Genomic DNA, 19,496 nt, shown 5'->3' with positions numbered 1-19,496 from the left:
GCAGGGGTGTCAAACTGGTGGCCCCAGGGCCTTTATGCAGCCCCCGAGGTTATTTTTTTGTGGCCCACAATGCTCTGAAATTTAAAAAAAATTTAAAAAATTGTTATGAAGAAAATAGCTCTTAGAGGAGATGGAGGCAATACCGTACAAACAATTCCCTCATTCACCCTTTAACTACTGAAGACGAGTATACACGTGGCCCAGTGCCTTTCCTGGGGGCCTGTGGACATGTACAAATGCACTGACTCAGTTGTGGCGATGTTTGGAAGCGATACGTCTGCCACTCTCAGTGTCATGTAATGTAAACAGACCCCAATAGTGAAAAGGTTAAAAAGAGCACTATGGGTTGTTCTGTTATGAATCATACCTAGCGCTAGGTATGATTCATTTTATAAATACATTAAATAAAATAAATGTTTAAAAGCAATTATATAGTGTTTTAATTATCCTATCCCTATTCCTGAATCCTCACTTCAAAATATAAATTTAACAAAATTTGTAATGTGATATGGTCAGTGTGAATCTTGCCGGTTGCACCAAATGGCCTGCATTTTAATTGCATTTGACACCCTGCTTTAGATCATTGCATAAAAGCTGTGCAAATAGACAGGAACTAAGAAACTAGGGCCTAGGTGGTTCAAACAGCTTTCTCTCAACTAATAACCTTAAGGTTGGCAGTTGGAGTCCACCCAGAAATACTATGGAAGAAAACACCTGCCTATCTGCTTCTGTCAGGAACCCTGGTGGTATATGAGTTTGGGCTGCTAATCACAAGGTCGATAGCTCCAAACCACCCTCTGCTTTATGAGGAAATGATGAGGTTTTTGGCTCCTGTAAAGATTTATTGCCTTGGAAACCACCCAGGGAAGTTCAACCATGCCCTGTAGTGACCAATAGGGTTTCTATGAGTTGGAATTGACTCAATGGCTGTGGGTTATCGGCTTCTGGCAAGGAAACTGGAGCAGACCTGCTCTGTAACACATGGGTCACCATGAGTCAGAATTGACCTGATGGAAGCTAACAACAATGATCTTGCCAGGTGGTTCCTGCAGGTAGCTCAGATCATCTGTGCCAATTCCCTGTGATCTCTGCATTTTCTGTTCATGTGATGGTAACAGCTCTGAAAATGAATGGCAACAAAGCAAAGCAAAAAATAGAATTAAGGATGCAACCACCTTAGTTGCAACGACCCAGAGGGTGTTTTAATGTATGGAAAAGTCAGAGGGAATTTTATTGTAGGGGGTAGTCAGAGGTATATTTACCAATTATCAGGAAATCCCTCTTTTGACCTCCATAATTTTTTCATTTTTTTAACTGAAATAGAATCTAGCCTAGCTCTCAAAAAGCAGAGGAGATAATGATTTCGGAAACAATTGTGCCAATGTGTTTAAAATTAGTGCTCTCTGTCACACCCTATTTTCACCTGGCTGATTAGATTTTGCCATGACAAAGGCAAATGAGCAAGGTTGGAGACATATACCTGAGCAGGTGTTTATCTTTTTCCCGATCATGAAAAATGTACAAAACCCAAAGAGAATCTCAACTTGTATCTTTAACTTTTGAATGACTTTGTGTTGAAAATTAAGAATAAAATGGGGGACAAAACCCAAAAGGCTTCAATACATAGCAGAACGTATCCTGGTGCTGTTATTTTTCTTGTAAAATAATGTCCAATTAAAACACTTCTAAGCTTAAAAACCACACAGTCAACCAAAAGCCTTCCAATTCTCCTACTAAGAAAGACAAATGTTTTATAGTATACTCCAGGCACCTGTGAGCTTTCATTCTGTCAAACACAATCTAACTGAAGTCAGCAACTTGCATTAGGCTACAGCTGTCCCGAATTCTTTTCCCAAGGGAAGCATGCCATTCCCCACTGGAGGAAGTATCTGTTATCGTCGATACTTTATGAATTCTCTTTGTGAGCTAGAAAATCAAAGACAAATTGATCTTTCAAATTTGTCATTTAGCCACTAAAATGGAACAATTTGATTTCAAATGTTACTCCGTTATCTGCTGTCTTTCCCCTAAGTTCCATGCATATAATACTGCATTGAATAAAACTCAATTCATGTTTCCAGGATTAAATGAACCCATGAATGAATAAGAACACCATCTTTGATGGTCATAATGAATGTGTGGAGGATTCAGGTTCCATTTCTCTAACATGCACCCCCTTGACTTCAAGTTGATTTTGCCTATGACTCTCTGAAACCAACTACATGGAAATATGAAAATCCCACTTCTCTGTCACTTTTTGTTCTGACACCAACTGCCTATGTAGTGCATCTTCCTATGACACTGATCACCCAAACTAATTCACATCTCACAAGTCAAGCCCTGAGGATGATATTCCTGCCCAGAGCTTACAATGCACAGAGAGGACTATAGGGTTGGCCCCACCAAAAGACACAACATCCCTCACTGAACCACAGCACTGTGGGAGATAACACTGGAGACACAGTGTGGGAATTGTGCCTTATCTGAGCTTCTCACACTGGGGTGAAACACTAAGGGCATGCAACAGAGCAGGAAGGGAATGGAAACAAAGAAATCCCCAGGGAATACCAAAAACAGACTTTAGGGACAGAGTGTTGCACCCCATGAGACGTGAATGGAAAACACTCCTAAAGGTCAAAAAATAGTCCTGGAACTATTTACTGTTTATAGTTTTTCCTGTTTTGTCATTGGCTTTCTTTTTATAGTTTTGGTGTTGTTTTGTTGGTCTTGTCTTCCTTTGTTGTTTCATTTGGCTTTGCCTGGTTTTGTGCTTATTAATGTCTCTGCATGTCTATCTAGATAAGATAGGCTGGATAAACAATTCTGAGACAAAAAACAATAGGACCAGCCATTCCAGGGGCCACAGGAGAAGGGGAGGTGGGAGAAAGGGAGGGGGAGTCAACTAACCAAGGGATAAGGGAAAAATGAGTGAACTCAAATCAATGGAGAGAAGGGCATAGCATGCCTAGTGGGGCTTAATCAAAAACAGTGTAACAGCTAAGAATTACTAAACTTTAATGAAGACTGAACATGATAGTGGGACAAGAGGAAATTAAAACGTAATAGAGGAAAGAACTAGGAGGCAAAGTACATCTATAGAGGTCTAAATACAGGCATTTGCATATGGAAATATATACATAACAAGAGGGAAATAGATCTATGCACTTATTATCTATATGTTAAGGATTAAGATAGCAGATTGCATTGGGCCTCAACTCAAGTACTCCCTCAACACAAGAACACATTTTTCTAATAATCCAGCATCCTGTGATGCTCACCTTCCTGACGCGATCACTGAAATGGGTCCATAAGCAAAAGTGGTGAAGAAAGCTGAGGTGCCTAGCTATCAAAAGATATAGCATCTGGGGTCTTAAAGCTTGAAGATAAACAAGCAGTCATCTATCTGAGAAGCAACAAAGCCCACATGAGAGAAACCACCAGCCTGTGTGATCATGAGGTGTTGATGGGATATCAGGCATCTAAGACCCAGAGCAAAATCATACCAATGTGAATGGGGGTATGTGTGGAGGGGAGATTAAAGCCATCTGTAGCCAATTGTACAACCCCTCACAGAAGGGTCACAAGGAAGAGATGAACCAGTCAGGGTGCAGTACAGCACTGATAAACATACAAATTTCCTCTAGTTATTTATTTTTCTTTTTCTTTTTTACATTTTATTAGGGGCTCATACAACTCTTATCACAATCCACACATATACATACATCAATTGTATAAGGCACATCCGAGATCAAATGCTTTGAGAGTGATTAGGGCAAAGAATGTACGGATGTGCCCTCTAGTTCTTCAATGCTTCTTCCCCCACCACTATCATGACCTGAATTCTACCTTACAAATTCGACTAGACCAGAACAGGTACACTGCTACAGATAAGAGCCCACAACATGGGGAATCCAGAATAGATAAATCCCTCATGACCAACAATGAGAATGGAGATACCAGGAGGATAAGGGGAAGTTTGAGGGGGTGGAGTAGAAGGAATCAATCATAAGGATCAACATATAACCCCCTCCCAAGGGGACAAACAACAAAACAGTTGGTGAAAGGTGATCGATAACAATGTAAGATGTGAAAATAATAATCTATGACTTATCAAGAGTTCATGAGGAGAGAGGGTGGGAGAGGGAGGTGGAAAACTCAGGAGCTGATATCAAAGGCTCACATAGAAAGAAAACGTTTTGGAAATGATGATGGCAACATATGTATAAATGTGCTTGACACAATGGATGAATGTATGGATTGTGATAAGATAATTAAGATCCCCAAATAAAAGTATTTAATAACAATAATAGTAATAAAAAGATTAGAATTTCCCACATCATAATCAATTCTGACCAGTTAGCTAAAAATTCTGTTCTACTACTTCTTCAGGATGCCATAAATTAAAGTGTCTCTAAGACCAGCCTCCCTTGCCCCTCAGTTCTGACATAGTGGCTATAAATACAGGAGCACATTCCCCCTCCCCTGGCCATCCCTTCTGGATACCTACCAGCTATAAGCTCAGAGGTTCCCAGTCCCTTGTCACCTCTGACCTGCTTAATGCTACCACTCCCTTGGATTGGTTAATTTGTTAGAACAATTCAGAGAACTCATTGAGAATGAAATACTTCAGGTTAAAATGGCATGGCAAAGGCATCTGACCTCTAACTTCATAAGGGGGAGAGAGAAACATTATTTGCATCAATAGCCCAAGGCTGCTTCCTGAGTTGCTGGTCAATCATGCTTCCACACTCCAAACTTTAATCAATTCTGACACCAGCAGTCTCTCCCACTACACTCAATTTCTCTGCTGTGCTTGACACTTCAATGCAGTGATGACATAGCACTCTCAGACAACCCTCAAGAGTATGGGATTTATTAGAGACCGAGTACACTACAGGATTAGAAAGGACTTCGGATACAGTTCCTTAGCCAGCATAGCCTTTTCAGCTGTGCCTGCAAAATGCCTCGCTTTGGCCCTTGGTCCGTCAGTCCAGTAACCCCGTGGCCTCTATCCTGCCTGAGCAAGAGTTTCAAAGTTCTTTAATTCTGCCATGAGCGCACAGAGACAACCAATGTCTCAAGGAAGCTTAAGTCCATAGGTACTCTGATCAAGCTCAGTGGGTCAGTAAATGTATCTCTTCTTTTAAGGGCACACAAGCACCCCACTCTGTCTGCAAGCCTCCCACTCAAAGGCACTCACTTTCCTTGTTCAATAGGCTCTGTCATATGCTCATTTCTTGGCACTGTTGCCATTTTTTTCTCTGTCACTGCCTCTATTTCTTGGATCAACTGAGAGTTCTTGATCACCCTCAAGATGAAACTTCTGTGTACTGTCAGTGAGTTCATGGAGTTCAGTATTGAGAACTCTGACACTGAATTCAAGTCTAGTCGGAAACAATTCTGTACTCTGTTAGTAATGTCTATATAGGGACTGTAATGGGGTGGTGGCATATATGCCACACATTAGTACCACTATATGTGCTAGGGGTAAGGGGGTAACTGGGGAGTTTAAGCAAAATTCTCCCCCCTCCCCTAATGCTTACATTAGTTTTAGCTTTGTCCAAGCTGAATTGGTAGGGCTTTGAAGATAACAATTTTTCTAGAAAAGTCTACTATGTCTATTCTAAGCCATGGGCCTTGCAAAGAGATTTCATTTGAAAATCATAGAGGAGTGTTCCACTGCTTAACAATGAAAATAATAGGAAGAACTCGGAAAATGCCTGAACTGAAATATCCTATGTCTCTCCAGCTCTCAAATGTCCACGGCATTCTATCTGTGCGCCCGGGAAGAAATACCCCTGCATTTTCCACTTGACTCATTCAATATGAGAATCTCATTTTGAAATTTGAGACCATTGCAAGCATATTACAGCAGGCAAAGAGATGCTGACTGCCTTTATAAGGAAGGTCGAGTCTGGGAGGCGAGGAAAAAGAATTGAGGGTGCATTTTTTGTGTGAGACCATGAAGAATATAGCAGTCGCTGCAGGAGCTATGTAAGATAATTGAACTGAACTGCCAAAAATGAATTGCAACCTCTTTTTCACTTTTTTTTCAGGTGCTGATTTCTGAATATTGAATTTCGGGAAGACTGAATAGAGAAGCTTCTATACTAAAATGATTTAACACAAATGATTCATATATGATTATGGAAAACAAAAGCTGAAGTCATTGTCTCAACATGGCGCCTGCCATACATTAGACAAAACTGACAGAAATATTTTTGAGTTAGTGAAAATAATATTAATGTACATTCTATCAGGGGGTTATGAGGTTGGAGTCAGGGAGGGTGGAATAAAAAAAGAACCGATACCAAGTGCTCAATAGAAAGTAACTGTTTAGAAAAGAATAAAGGCAACATATGCACAAATGTGCCTGATTAAATTGATGTATGGATTGTGATAAGAGATTGTCGAGCCCCAAATAAAATGATTTTTAAAAAAGATAACCATATCAATTGTCATCCAATCTAAGTAGAAGTCACACTCATTCTTCAAGGACAAATGAGTCTTCCCCAGAGTGTGCTTCCATTTGTCAGCTGTATACAAGAACACAAAACCCATAGATATGGAATTGATGGCAACTTATGTGTTAGGGCTTTCTGCCACAGTAACCACATGGGCTGAACTGCCAAATTTTAGGTTAATGTCCAATCACAAATCACTTACCCCAACCAAGCTCTTTATAGACTCATTACAAGGGACAAAAGACACTGGATTAGAATCACAAACAGGTTGATGCTTCAAGTGGGTCCCACTGTTTACGTCTAACTTCTGCTTAATTCTGAGGTCTGAGTTTGAGCATGCGATATGCTTTGACCAGTCGCGTGCTTTGAAAATGCACTTGTGTGATTTTGCTCCTTGTCTTGTTCTTCTGCCTTTGCCGTGAGAACATGTTTAGAGTCAAGCACTGGAAGGTAAAAAACTGTGGTAGAATTAAGTCTTCCAGTTATGTTAGCCGAGGCATCTTAGAATTAGACATATGAGTGAGCTTAGCTAAGATCCATGGAGCTACCTAGCCATCAATCATCCAGATGTATGAGCATAGGTTTCTACATTACTGAGGTTTTGGTTGTCTTTTAAACATATGAGTGGCAGTGAATTACTAATATATTCCAGCTTCAATATCTTGTGATATCTTGGGCAAGTCTTTATCTTTGTGAACCTCAAGTTTATTCAGACATAAAATAGTCATATCTTCCCTTCTTGCCTCATCAAGTAATAGATAAATTTAAAGAGTATGATAACAGATGTGACATTTCATTTTTAAAAGGTGGAGTATGTTCCAAATTTAGTTCATTACGATTTATTTTGTGATATAGTAACAGCCATGCAATCCAATCTCCCTTTATCCAGTTATGATCCGAAGTTTCTCTTTATACTTTGTGCTCATCCAAGCCATTTCCCGCTCTTGTCTGACAGGTGGCAAATGATGTGCGTAAGTAGATTCTTTCGGCAGAAGGAAACCACAGCTGTGGAGTTTTCCCATCTTCTGAGATTCAATAATGTTTCACCATATGCTGAAAATGTTGCCAATGGCAGGTTTTGAATAATGATCTGCTCATCAGGCATTGGTATTGTAGTAATTCCATCTGGATCTATTTTGACCAATAGTTTCCAATGTGTTCCCACCTCCCCTTCCACCCCCGCCTCCCCCCACCCCCAGGAAGAGCCTTTTTCAGTATTTTTGAATGTCAGAGTCAATCAAAGCTCCTGCTCCTCACAAGACTATTTCATACATGAATTAATATCAGCACCAAAGAACAGTACTGTTTCCATGAGTCTTTCAAGCACTCTGAGAGTGATGGGTCATTTTAATTAGACTTTAAAATAGTGAAATATTGTATAATATATATATTAATTCGAGAATCTCTAGTATTAACTCCACATCATTAAGGAACCTTCATTCTGCACAAAAATGAGTGAGGGTTTAAGTTGTTTAACGAAATCAGAAAGGTTACATAATAAGGCAATTACATAACCCGGAAGAATTACAATCCAGACTCTTAATTCACAATTTAATGTTACTTTAAGAGACCCTCAAAGTGGACCTTGTGAGTCTTTCTACAGTTTCTGTTAGTTGCTATATGGTATTCTGCCTCTTTAGTCATTCACTTACTTAAGTTTTATGTCTAAATTTGAAAAGCAACAATTATTGCCTTCATGAAGGATATATCAATTTAGACTCTTAAAGAGTAATTTCGTTTGGAATGAACCAAAGACCTGACTTCTATAACAATAGACTATCCCAGAAGAATCAATGCATTGTAACAAGAATTGGAAAATAATATTGCCCATAATGTGTACCACTGGAACAATTAAGTAAATTTTAGAAAAAATAAAACCAGGATGCTCCTTCAAAGTGAGGATGACAAGACTTTTGTTTCTTCCTTTAGACATCAGGAAATACCATTTTCTAGAAAAGAACATCATGGGAAAGCCCAGGTAAACATGGGGAACCTCAGTGAAATTCAATGTCATAATAGCCACAACAATGGACATAAACATACTTATGATCATGATGATGTCACAGGACCACCCAACTCTTTGTTCTCTTATGCATGAAGTCATCAAAAATTTGTGCTAAATTGAAAGCAATTAACAACAGCAATCCTAATTTTCCAGCTTCTCTGTCTCTTTCTTTCTGTGCGTGTGTCTGTGTGTCTTGCATCTTGCATTCCATCAAGTCATGCTTTCCTCCTCCTCCTCCACTACCACTATCACACACCAGCTCTGTTTGGGGGTTCTACCTATGCATTTGCTTTGGACACACTGTCCATTCTAATGCAGCATTACCTCCCTTGCCTCAGGAGATTTTCACAGGTTTTCTCCCTCGGTAAATACTGTCTCCCAAAACCCATCCAAACAATCCCAGTAACCTACTAATTGCCTACAAGTGTAACTCTGTTTTAACCAGGCAGCTGATTTACAATTAACACCATTACTGTGTTCCTTTTTGGCAATGAAATCTTCATTGCCTCAAGCTTGCTTCTTATGTGTAAGCTTCAAGTAGTCATTCTCTTTCCTGTTCCACACAATTAATTCATTTAGTAATTCTTCTTTGACCACATCCTGAACCACATGATTGCCAATTTCCAAGCCTTCTCAAAAATGTAAACTCACTGCCATTGAGTGGATTCCCACTCATGGTCACCCTATAATCACTGCCACCTTGTCCAATCCAACTCAGAATGACCCTGTTGGTCTGTGTGTTAGGTTTCTCTAGAGAAAAATAAACCCCAGAACACTTATGATTTCATATAGATGGCTGGGTAGATAGGTAGATAGATAGATAGATAGATGATTGATATAGCATGAAGGTATATAACAGTTACTTAGTCCACACAGCAGTACAGAGGGCTCAGTTTAACTCACTTCCATAGAACATTTAACATACTGGAAGTTCTTCAACTCACGAGGTCAAGGAAGCAGACAGCTGAGTTTTTTGTAGAGCAATGCAGGCAGTCCGGCTGCAGGCAGCAAACAGCAGGGCAGGTCACGAACAGTGAGCCAGACGACAGGATCTGACAGTGCCAAGCTCAAGCAATGTATACACCAGCAGTGTGGCAAAACAAGTCTTAAAAGAATCTCAAGCTCTAGACACACAATCCACAGGTTGGGTGTTCCATGGGTAGGGTAGTTCATAAGTTAAGGCAGAGAACTAGCTAGGGCAACTGCACACTGGCCCGAATACCAGCGAGAAAGAGAGAGCCAAGAGGGGCTTGCTGAGCCATTTATCTCTTTGCCCTCCAATCAAATTGTGACCTTATTAATCTCACATGTTCTATTGGCCAGGTTGGCACAATAAACCTACCTATCACAGTCAGGGTAGAACCACCCCCTCCTAGTTTCTGGGAATATAATTTTTTAGGGGAAGAGAAAGCCACATCTTTTTCCTTCAGGGCAGCTGGTGGTTTTCTACTGCTAACCTTGCAAGCAGCAGCAGAACGCATAATTACTATGCCACCTGGACAGGGTAAAATTGACTTTGTGGGTTTCATTACAGAAGTGGAAAGCCTTGCCCTTCTCCCTCAGAGCAGAGGGTAGTTTAGAACTGCTGACCTTGAGGTCAGAAGCCCAAGGCTATGCCACTATTGCACCTAGATTCCCCACCTCTAGGAATAACAAATTCCTACCAAGTTTTATTATCTCTTATCTCTTTCATGATCTGTTTAGAACATTTTATTTCTTATTAATCTTACGAAAACATTACAATATCTCTCGTTAGCAGCTACTGAAAAACTAAGACCCTACTGTCATCAAGCTGACTCTGACTCAGATGGAGGAGTAAGTCTCAGCTTTCTCCCACAGAGTGCCTGGTAGGCTGGAACCACTAACATTACAATTAGCTGTTGAAAGTTTACCCAAAGGTTTCAACCAGGATTCCCTAGTGCTACTGATGCCCAAATTAAGACCTACATTGTCTCTGTGTCTGAAAAAGGAAATTAACACGGTTCCTTCCCTGGCTTCAATCTCTTTCCTATCTATTTACTATTAATCCAAAATAGTGACTCTTTGCTTCTATTCATCTATGCCAGGGGTCAGCAAACCTTTGAGATGGAAAAGCCAATCTGTTCTCTCACAACAAATTAAAAAAATATGTGAGAGCCATACATATGGTTTTACAAACAAATGACATCACCATTCTCTGAATAATAGCCTTTAACTTTTGTTCAATTGTACTTCAGAGTTGCATGCACATTTGGAAAGAGCCACATATGGCTTCAGATCCATGGTTTGACAACCTCTGCTCTATGTCAGGGTTGGCGATCTAATGTCCACAGAACAAATTCTACATTATCACCTGTTTTATATGGCTTGAAATCTGAGAGCAGTTTTTATGTTAAATTAAATAATTAGGAATACATCAAAAGAACAATGACATTTGGTCATATGAAAAATGCAGAAAGTTGAAATCAATGCTCCCCAAATGACAGAGTTACGTACTGGAACATAGTCATACTCATTGTCCACATATTTTCTATGGCTGCTTTTGCAGTTCCTTGACAGAGATGAGTAGCTAAAACTGAGATCATACAGACCACAAAGCCTGAAGGATTTACTCTCTGGCTTTTTACAGAAAGAAATCTGCCAACCCTTTGTCTGTGCACTCTTCTCTGAAAGTATACCCTCATGGCCATGTTCATACCATTCATCTTTGTTAAGACAAAATTCCCCTTTCCATAACTTCAAAATAAGACATTTGTGTGCATGTCCTTTCAGTGTCATAGTAAAAGCATTGCTTAACAGGTCCACCCATGGATTATTTTATCACCGAGAGGATTCAACTTTTGTTTAATTTGCAGTTTACTCTTGTTGATCAGGTCCGAGGTTCTGATGTCACATGTTAATTTGTAAATTTCTGCTCAGAAGGAAAGACTGTACCATATAATGTAATTGTATTGCCCTCTAGGACACACTTATATTTTAAAATCTGGCTCAGGTGATTTTTAGCATTCCTTTGACTTACTGAGGCAACTCAGATGGCAATGTGGGTTAAGCATTGGGTCACTAACTGAAGGATCAGCAGCAGGCACCCATCAGTGACTCCACAAGGTATACATGTGACAACCTAATTCCATCAAGATTTATAGCCTCAGAAACCCTAGGGAGCATTTCTACTTTATCCTGTAAGGTCACTCTGGGTCAGAATCACTCAAAGAGAGTGGGAGTGGCATTAACTCACTGTATATATCTGATATTTATATGCTTCTTTGGCTCCTTGTTTTTCAACCATATTCTCTCTTCACTCAATATTGACTTAAATCTTTGATACATGTTCATTCTATATTTGTATGCGGGTCATGTTTTTAACATTAAAAATTGTACTTTAACATGTTGTTAGAAATTACTTGTGCACATCTCACACCTTGGCCTCCATGTCCAATGTCAGATGGCACCTCTTGTTGCTTTTGCTGATCACAAGGTATCACTTTCACACTGTTTATCTTGTTAGTAAATTAATAATTTCTTGAAGAAAACCTACGATACTTACAGTCAATAAGAACATTCTTTATAAGACTCAAGCCTCAAAACACTGGCTACTCTAGAAAACAAAACCTCAAATGTTTGTTGAATTAATGGATATAAAAATTCATTTTTACAACGTGCTTTAAAAAGCAAACTACTAAAATGTCACTTTATATTTGAAAGGGAAGAGGAGAGAATATAGTATAGTACAACAATACAGAGCAGTTTAAGTGTTTTTTTTAGCATAAGCTAAGTAGAGCATTAGATAAAGAACTGTCCCTAGTTTACAGCGAATCAAGACAATGATAAATTGCCTGCATTTCGCGTATAAGAATTTCACCTCATAAATGTTAGTAAGAACTCTTGTACATGACAAGGCAGGTCTCAGGCATATAAATACAATTGCCAGGTTCTTGTACTAGGAACATTGATGGAGCAGATTCCATTTGCATACAGCATTGAGGAGATCATTTGGACTTTTTTTACTTCTTCTTTATTTAGAGCTTAATCAATGAAAATTAAATTGAGTTTCCAACAGATCCACAACTCATATATGCTTTCTATTTTGTAATTCAGGAATATCTCAAGATATTTTAATATTTACTTTTGCACTTAATGATATATTTACTGCTATAGTAGAGGCATTGTGTGTTTTCTTTTTGGAAAAGCATTTGCAATTGCACATATGATTTTAAAAAGATGTTAAAGTATTGACAAGCATACACAGAAGAACAATTACCCACAATCCTACTCCTAAACTCTTCTCAAATAATTAATTTTTAAAAGTGTAAAAATAGAAATTATTCATCCTGATTTTGTTTACGATGAAAAAGATTCCTAGAAGCTGTATCCTTAGTTCAACTTGTGATAAAATTATTTCAAGATCATCATGTGAGAGTCATAAAAATAAAATAAATCATTAGAGGAGAATTCAAGTATATGTAAGCATGTGATTTTAAAAGTTTGCTTTCAAAAAGCCTCCATTTTCCATATTCTGTAGTCACCTCCCTTGTGGTATGCAGCTTTGAAAAATCCCTCTAAATGATCCTATTTCTTGGTATTCATTCCCTTGTGTAATAACCTCCACTTGGGGTTGGGTATGACTACATCTGATGAAGAGAATAGAACAAAGGTAATGGGAAGTCACTGCATAATTAGGTTTCAAAGGTCTATTATTTCCTCCTTACTGGAAATCTCTCTATTTCTTTCCTATTTACCTCACTTTGATGAAGCAAACTACCATGTTGGAAATGCCCATGTGTCAAAGAACTGAGGGCTAACTCAATCCAACAATCACTGAGGTTTGAGATGCGCAAATCCCATTCCACGGAGAACTGAAACCAACCGCCACATGATTGAATTTGCAATCTGATCCTTCCTCAGTTGAGCTTTCAGAGGAGACCACACCACTAAGAAACATTGTATAATTCCTTTAGAGACCCTAAAGCAGAATATCTGGCTAAGTTGTGTGTTGTTTAAAATGTCTATGATAAGTAAGTGTGGTGAAGAAAGCTGATGGTGCCCGGCTATCAAAAGATATAGTGTCTGGGGTCTTAAAGGCTTGAAGGTAAACAAGCAGCCATCTAGCTCTGAAGCAACAAAGCCCACATGAAAGAAGCACACCCAACTGTGTAACCACGAGGTGTTGAAGGGATCTGGTAAAAGGCATCACGAACAAAAAATCATATCGTTGTGAATGAGGGGGAGTGCAGAATGGGGAACCAAAGTCCATCTGTAGGCAACTGGACATCCCCTTATAGAATGGTCGCTCGGAGGAGATGATCCATCAGGGTGCAATGTAGCAACGATGAAACATACAACTTTCCTCTAGTTCCTAAATGCTTTCTCTCTTGCCCCCTCTCCCCCACTATCATGATCCCAATTCTACCTTACAAATCTGGCTAGACCAGAGGATGTACATTGGTACCGATAGGAACTGGAAACACGGGGAATCCAGAACGGATGATCCCTTGAGGACCAGTGCTGAGAGTGGCAATTCCGGGAGAGTGGAGAGGGGGTGGGGATGGAAAGAATTAACCAATGGCAAGGATGTATATATAACCTTCTCCATGGAGGATGGACAACAGAAAAGTGGGTGAGGGGAGACAACGGACAGTGTAAGATATGACAAAATAATAATAATTTATAAATTATAAAGTGTTCATGAGGGAGGGGGTCAAGAGGAGGGAGGGAGGAGAAAAGGAACTGATGCCAAGGGTTCAAGCAGAAAGCAAATGTTTTGAGAATGATGATGGCAACAAATGTACAAATGTGCTTGACAAAATCGATGTATGTATGGCTTGTGATAAGAGTTGTACAAGCCCCCAATAAAATGATTAAAAAATTTCGATGATTTGGGGTAATTTGATATGCAGTCACAGATCATTAATAAACCTTGCCCATACACAAATTTGGTTCTATCCCTATGTATCTACTCAATAGAGTTGACAACCAGGCCCACCACTTCTTCTAGTAAATGATTTAATAAAATAATCCGATATACTTATTTTAATTAAGGTGCTGATAAACCTACCTCTCTCCCAATCTAAAGTATTTGGATTTTCACAGGAGTTGTTAGATTAAAAAAATGAATTTCCAGAGCTATATTTTGAGGCATTACTAAGCAAATGGGATAGATAACTGTTATCATTCCCTGTCTAAGAGTCACATTATGGTAGGGTGAATAGGGTCTCAGGATGATGCATTGTCCTAAGAGTCAAGAAGAATGCTTTTTTTTAGTACTATGAGCATATCATAAGTAGGAGCTCTTCTCTTTTTCTATGTTTGGGGTAATTTACAGGCCCTACATTGTGCATTGGAGATTACAGTTCAAATGTAGTCTGATGACCAGGATAGAAATTATATATAAAACTGGAGTGAGCATTTGCAGAAGGAACAAAATATCCTTGGAGTATCTTAGTGACTTGAAGTACAAATCTCACTGAAAGAGCAACCTAATTTGGGGGCCATCTCAGCACTCTTAATTTCATGCTCTCTATGCAGTTATAGACTGAAATCAGGACACTTATTTTTAGCAGGAACTATTACAAATATGGTATGCTTGGTTTCCTAGAATGTTGCCACTTAAAGGAAGATTGGAAATCATGTAGTTAACCCACCATTTGTGCTAGAAGATAAAATTATTTTAAATCTGTTTTATATCCTCAACTTATAATAAGACTTGAATATTATAGTTTTCATAAAATAAAAAAGAGTATATTTAGGAATTTGAAAGTTGAATATATATTTCTTGTCTAAAAGACAGAGTTACTCAAAACTACATTGCACTAAGTCCATGCATACTTGGATAGATTTTGAGAAATGAATATGTTTAAATAAACGTATAAAAGTATTTGCATTTGAAATTGTATGAATTTATGCAAATGAGTCAAATGCATAAACACAATGAATAACTCTGATTCTAAAAAACATAAAATATTTATATAGTGCTGCTATTAGGTTTTGTGGAATCAATAGTCACCCTATGTCCAACCTTGAAAAAAAATAATCTCACAACTATTGCAATAGGTAAGCCCATTGTCGTAACCACTGTGTCATTCCTACTTGTTTGATGACCTTTCTCTTTTTGGAGGACCCTTTATTTTACCAAGCATGATGTCCTTCTCCAGGGACTGGTTCATCCTGATAGCATCTTACATCCAAAGTATGTAAGATGAAGTCTTCTCATGCTCACTTCTAGGGAACAGTCCTGCTGTGCTTCTTCTGTGATACGTATGGCATCTTGGACTATTTCTATAAGGAGCATTGTATACCACATTGTTAAACTTGTGTTAGAACCCATACTGGGCCTAAGAACTATTTTGATCTATGTCCAAAATGACCACCAAATATTAATGATCCATTTACTATGGCATAGAATTTATAGTGGCATGAAATGACTGGTCTATACAGGAATATATGTGAATGGCCCCTTGTTTATCTTCTAGCACAAATGGGACAATTTTTAGCTTCCCAACTCCCGCTGGATATCAGTTTTTTATTGGACACGCAGGAAAAATCAACTTCTGCCGCTACTGAAGCCTATGTTCTCCCCTTTTGTGATAGTTTGTTTTTTATGCCACCTTGGCTGGGCTAAGAGTCTGGTAGTTGGAGAGTCATCACCATGATGTGACCAAACATAATCATCATCCTGATGGGATCTGCTGTGAGCGCCAAGAAGTTGTGGAAAGTTTAAGATGTAGTGCAACTCCTTTACTCAGGTTACAGCCCTGATCCTCTGGGAAGGAAATTTCCTTGGGGCGATTCCCCATTTCCTATATAAATGGATACTGTAGTGATCCTAGTTGACTTCTTGCTGGATCTGGACCCTACATTTGGCTCGTCCATCTACAGTTCTTTGGACTTGAGTTAACAGGCAGCCATATTGCCTGCTGACCCAGGGAACCATCAACATTCTGCCTTTTGACCTGCTTTTTTGGACTGTCATTTAACTCTGCAGCTACAGCCTGGCCTGCTGACCTTGGGTTCACCCACCTCTGCATCTACCAGCCTGTAGTCTTCTTTCTTCATCTTCCTGTTTCTTGGTTCTTCAGCTCCTGTAGCTACATGAGTCTGGAGAAGCTTCAAACTCACCCACAGACTTCAACCAGACTGCACTTAGGCACCTCTACAATTGTATGGGCCACTTTCTTGAAATAAATTTCTCTCTTTAATGTCTGTATGTCTCTGTGTGTAAGTCAGTGTGTGTGTGTATCACCAGTTTAGCTTCTCTAGAGAACCCAACCTAACTTTCACAGGTGTTGTTTCCAATAATACTTCACATTAAAAATTCTGGATGCTAATTTCCATCTTATTGTCTACATCCTGTTAACCCAAACCACCATGCATGTTATCAATTTCTATATGAGTAGATGAAATCAAAATCACTGCTAATGCCGTCAATTTAAGAAGCAGAAGAGGCTTCTACACACTCTTTAATTGCCACCTGGATGCAGCGGACTCTGAGATCCCATGGTGTGAAGGAAGCACAGGTGGAAGGAATCTTTGTCCCATGGAAGGCTATCAGATGATAAGGGGCATTTAATTACCATGACAGAGAAAAGATACACTTGATTTGGGCTAAATGACTGAAATTTAAGAATTATTTGCTACATTACCCAGCACATTCCACAAATAAAGTAGTTAGTTACTTGAATTTGGCTGCTAATACCAATGTATGCATGTGATGCTGATTTAGCAAGCAACTGGAGGGTGATGGAGAGAGTTATAGTGGAGCCTGGAAAGATGGAGTTCCACAAAATGGAACTTCCGCAAAATGTTTGGTGTAACTGCTGTCTGTGATACCATGGGAGGAAGATTTGCTCCTTTCTGAGACCTAAGGGGAGGCATGAAAAAACATAATACTAGTGTGCCTGTGCATATGTATGTATGAATAAAATTGTGCTTGATTTAACAAGTATAAAACAAAAGAACTGAGTTCAGGCAAGAACCGACTCTTTTGAGAACAGAACCATAAAGGCTAGAAAGTCTTTCCATCGGATTGGGACCCTACGGGCTAGAAAAGCAAACTACTTCTGAAGCTAAGCCTTAGCTCTCAGAATCTCAATGTAGTTTGTGATGATATTGAGAGAGTGAGACAAGGTGATAAGAAAAGAAAGATACAGAGTTAGATTGAGCATTCAGTCTAGGAAACCTTTGTAAATGGTTATAAGCGAAGGGGATGGACTAAAAGCAAAGCCATCAGAAGGCAGAGTTGAAGGCACCCAGCCTGTTAACTAGACGACAAAGTGGAAACATAGTGAATACAACATCACAAATGAACTCTGTCTCTCTGAATCCATCTGCTTAAAGTTCATTTTGTGCAAAGATTTTAGCTGTGCCATACAGCAAACTAGTCTGCCCTTGTTTTCTAGGAAGGCAATGGCAATTCTTTCACGTTCCTGATATATCTCAACCAGACCACACAAAATCTGTCTGGCAATATCAGGAAGGGAATCAGCAGGATTTAATTATGTCACGGCTGCTAGTACTTGCTGTGATGCTGATTCGCACAGCAATACCATGTGTACAGAGCACAACTGCTCCGTAGGGTTTTGAGGACCGTTGATCTTTCAAAAGGCCTTACTTAGGAAGCATCTGCAGATGGGTTCCAACCATCCATTTTGTAGCTAATAGTTATTGCTTAACAGTTCAGACAAAATTTAATACTCGATTTGTTCGTTACTATTGTTCCCTTTACAACTTTTATTGCAACCAACCAAAGATGAAACTTTCTGTTTCCCCTAATAGGAGATTTTCCTTGTACACAGAAAAATTGCTCTCATCTATCCTATGTTTTAATTTCTTGGTGCTTTGATTGTATTTGGCAACGGAAGTAGCATGCCCTCTTGATCGTATTAAATAAACACACCCATAACCTAACCTCCTTTTGACCTCACCAACTCGTGCACAACACTCCAGGAGTAACTTTGTCTAAGCTTCCAGTTGCCTGATTACTAGTGAAGTTGGACTTATTTTCCTATTTCTACTTATAATGATTCTTTCTTCTGACATTATTTGATTCTTCTTTTTAAAAAGTTTCTTTTGATGCTGATTGTGTTATAAGTGTTTTTCTAGGTCTAGTTCATGACAGAGAAGCAAGCTCTGGTGGTAAATGGGTTAAAGCACTGGATTTTTATCTCAAAGGTCTATGGTTTGACCCCCACCAGTCATGCCATAAGAGAATGATGCGGCTTTCTACCCCTGTAAAGATTTACCGCCTTGAAAATCCTATGGGGGGCAATTCGAATCTATTCTATAGGGTCATTATGACACAGAATCAACTGGATGGCAGAGAGTTTTTTGACTGAGTTATGGAAATAAATAAATGAAATCCTTTTCATTTTACGTGTCAATGCAGTACTATTCTGAAGCCTTGCATAGGAAATATCCACAGTTATGGTGAGCTTCACTTTGAAACACAGCGCTCCCACATCTCTGGAATAAACTGGACTGATCCCCTTACAATTTGATATTCTTCTTCCATCTGGTGTGCAGGCCCACTTGGTCCATTAAGACAATCTTCATATTTGTCACCATCTACCCTATTCTTGGTTGGTATCTAGTAGACTGATTAGGTACTAGATCTGCTCATCTTTTGGGAATAAAGTAATTTCAACATTTAACAAATGATACTCTTTTCTGGAATGGGACGATTCCTCAGAATAAAATACCCATGGACGGGTTACTTCCCAAGCCTCTCCCTTGAGGCCTTTTATACTCAGAATCCATATTTACTTTAAAAATCATTTTCAGAATGAAATGACGGAGTCCAATTTCAAACAAAACTTTGTATTTGTTCTGAATGGACACACATTTTGGGCCACTTTCCTTTATGGTGTTTCAATTGCACTGTAGTTGTATTCCATTTCAAATCTCTCTGGGCCACACCAGGCATTTTCCTAGAAATTTTGGCAGCACGCTCACTGGTAGTTCGGTTGGTAATACACATTTCTTGATGGAGGGGTTCTGAGAGGCTCCATTTAATTGTACTTTCCAGAGCTTGCTGTCATGTGTAAGAGTCAAGTAAA

The sequence above is a fragment of the Tenrec ecaudatus genome, chromosome X, assembly GCF_050624435.1.
Source record: "Tenrec ecaudatus isolate mTenEca1 chromosome X, mTenEca1.hap1, whole genome shotgun sequence".
NCBI classification, from domain to species: Eukaryota; Metazoa; Chordata; class Mammalia; order Afrosoricida; family Tenrecidae; genus Tenrec; species Tenrec ecaudatus.
Note: the sequence above shows the minus strand (reverse complement) of the source record.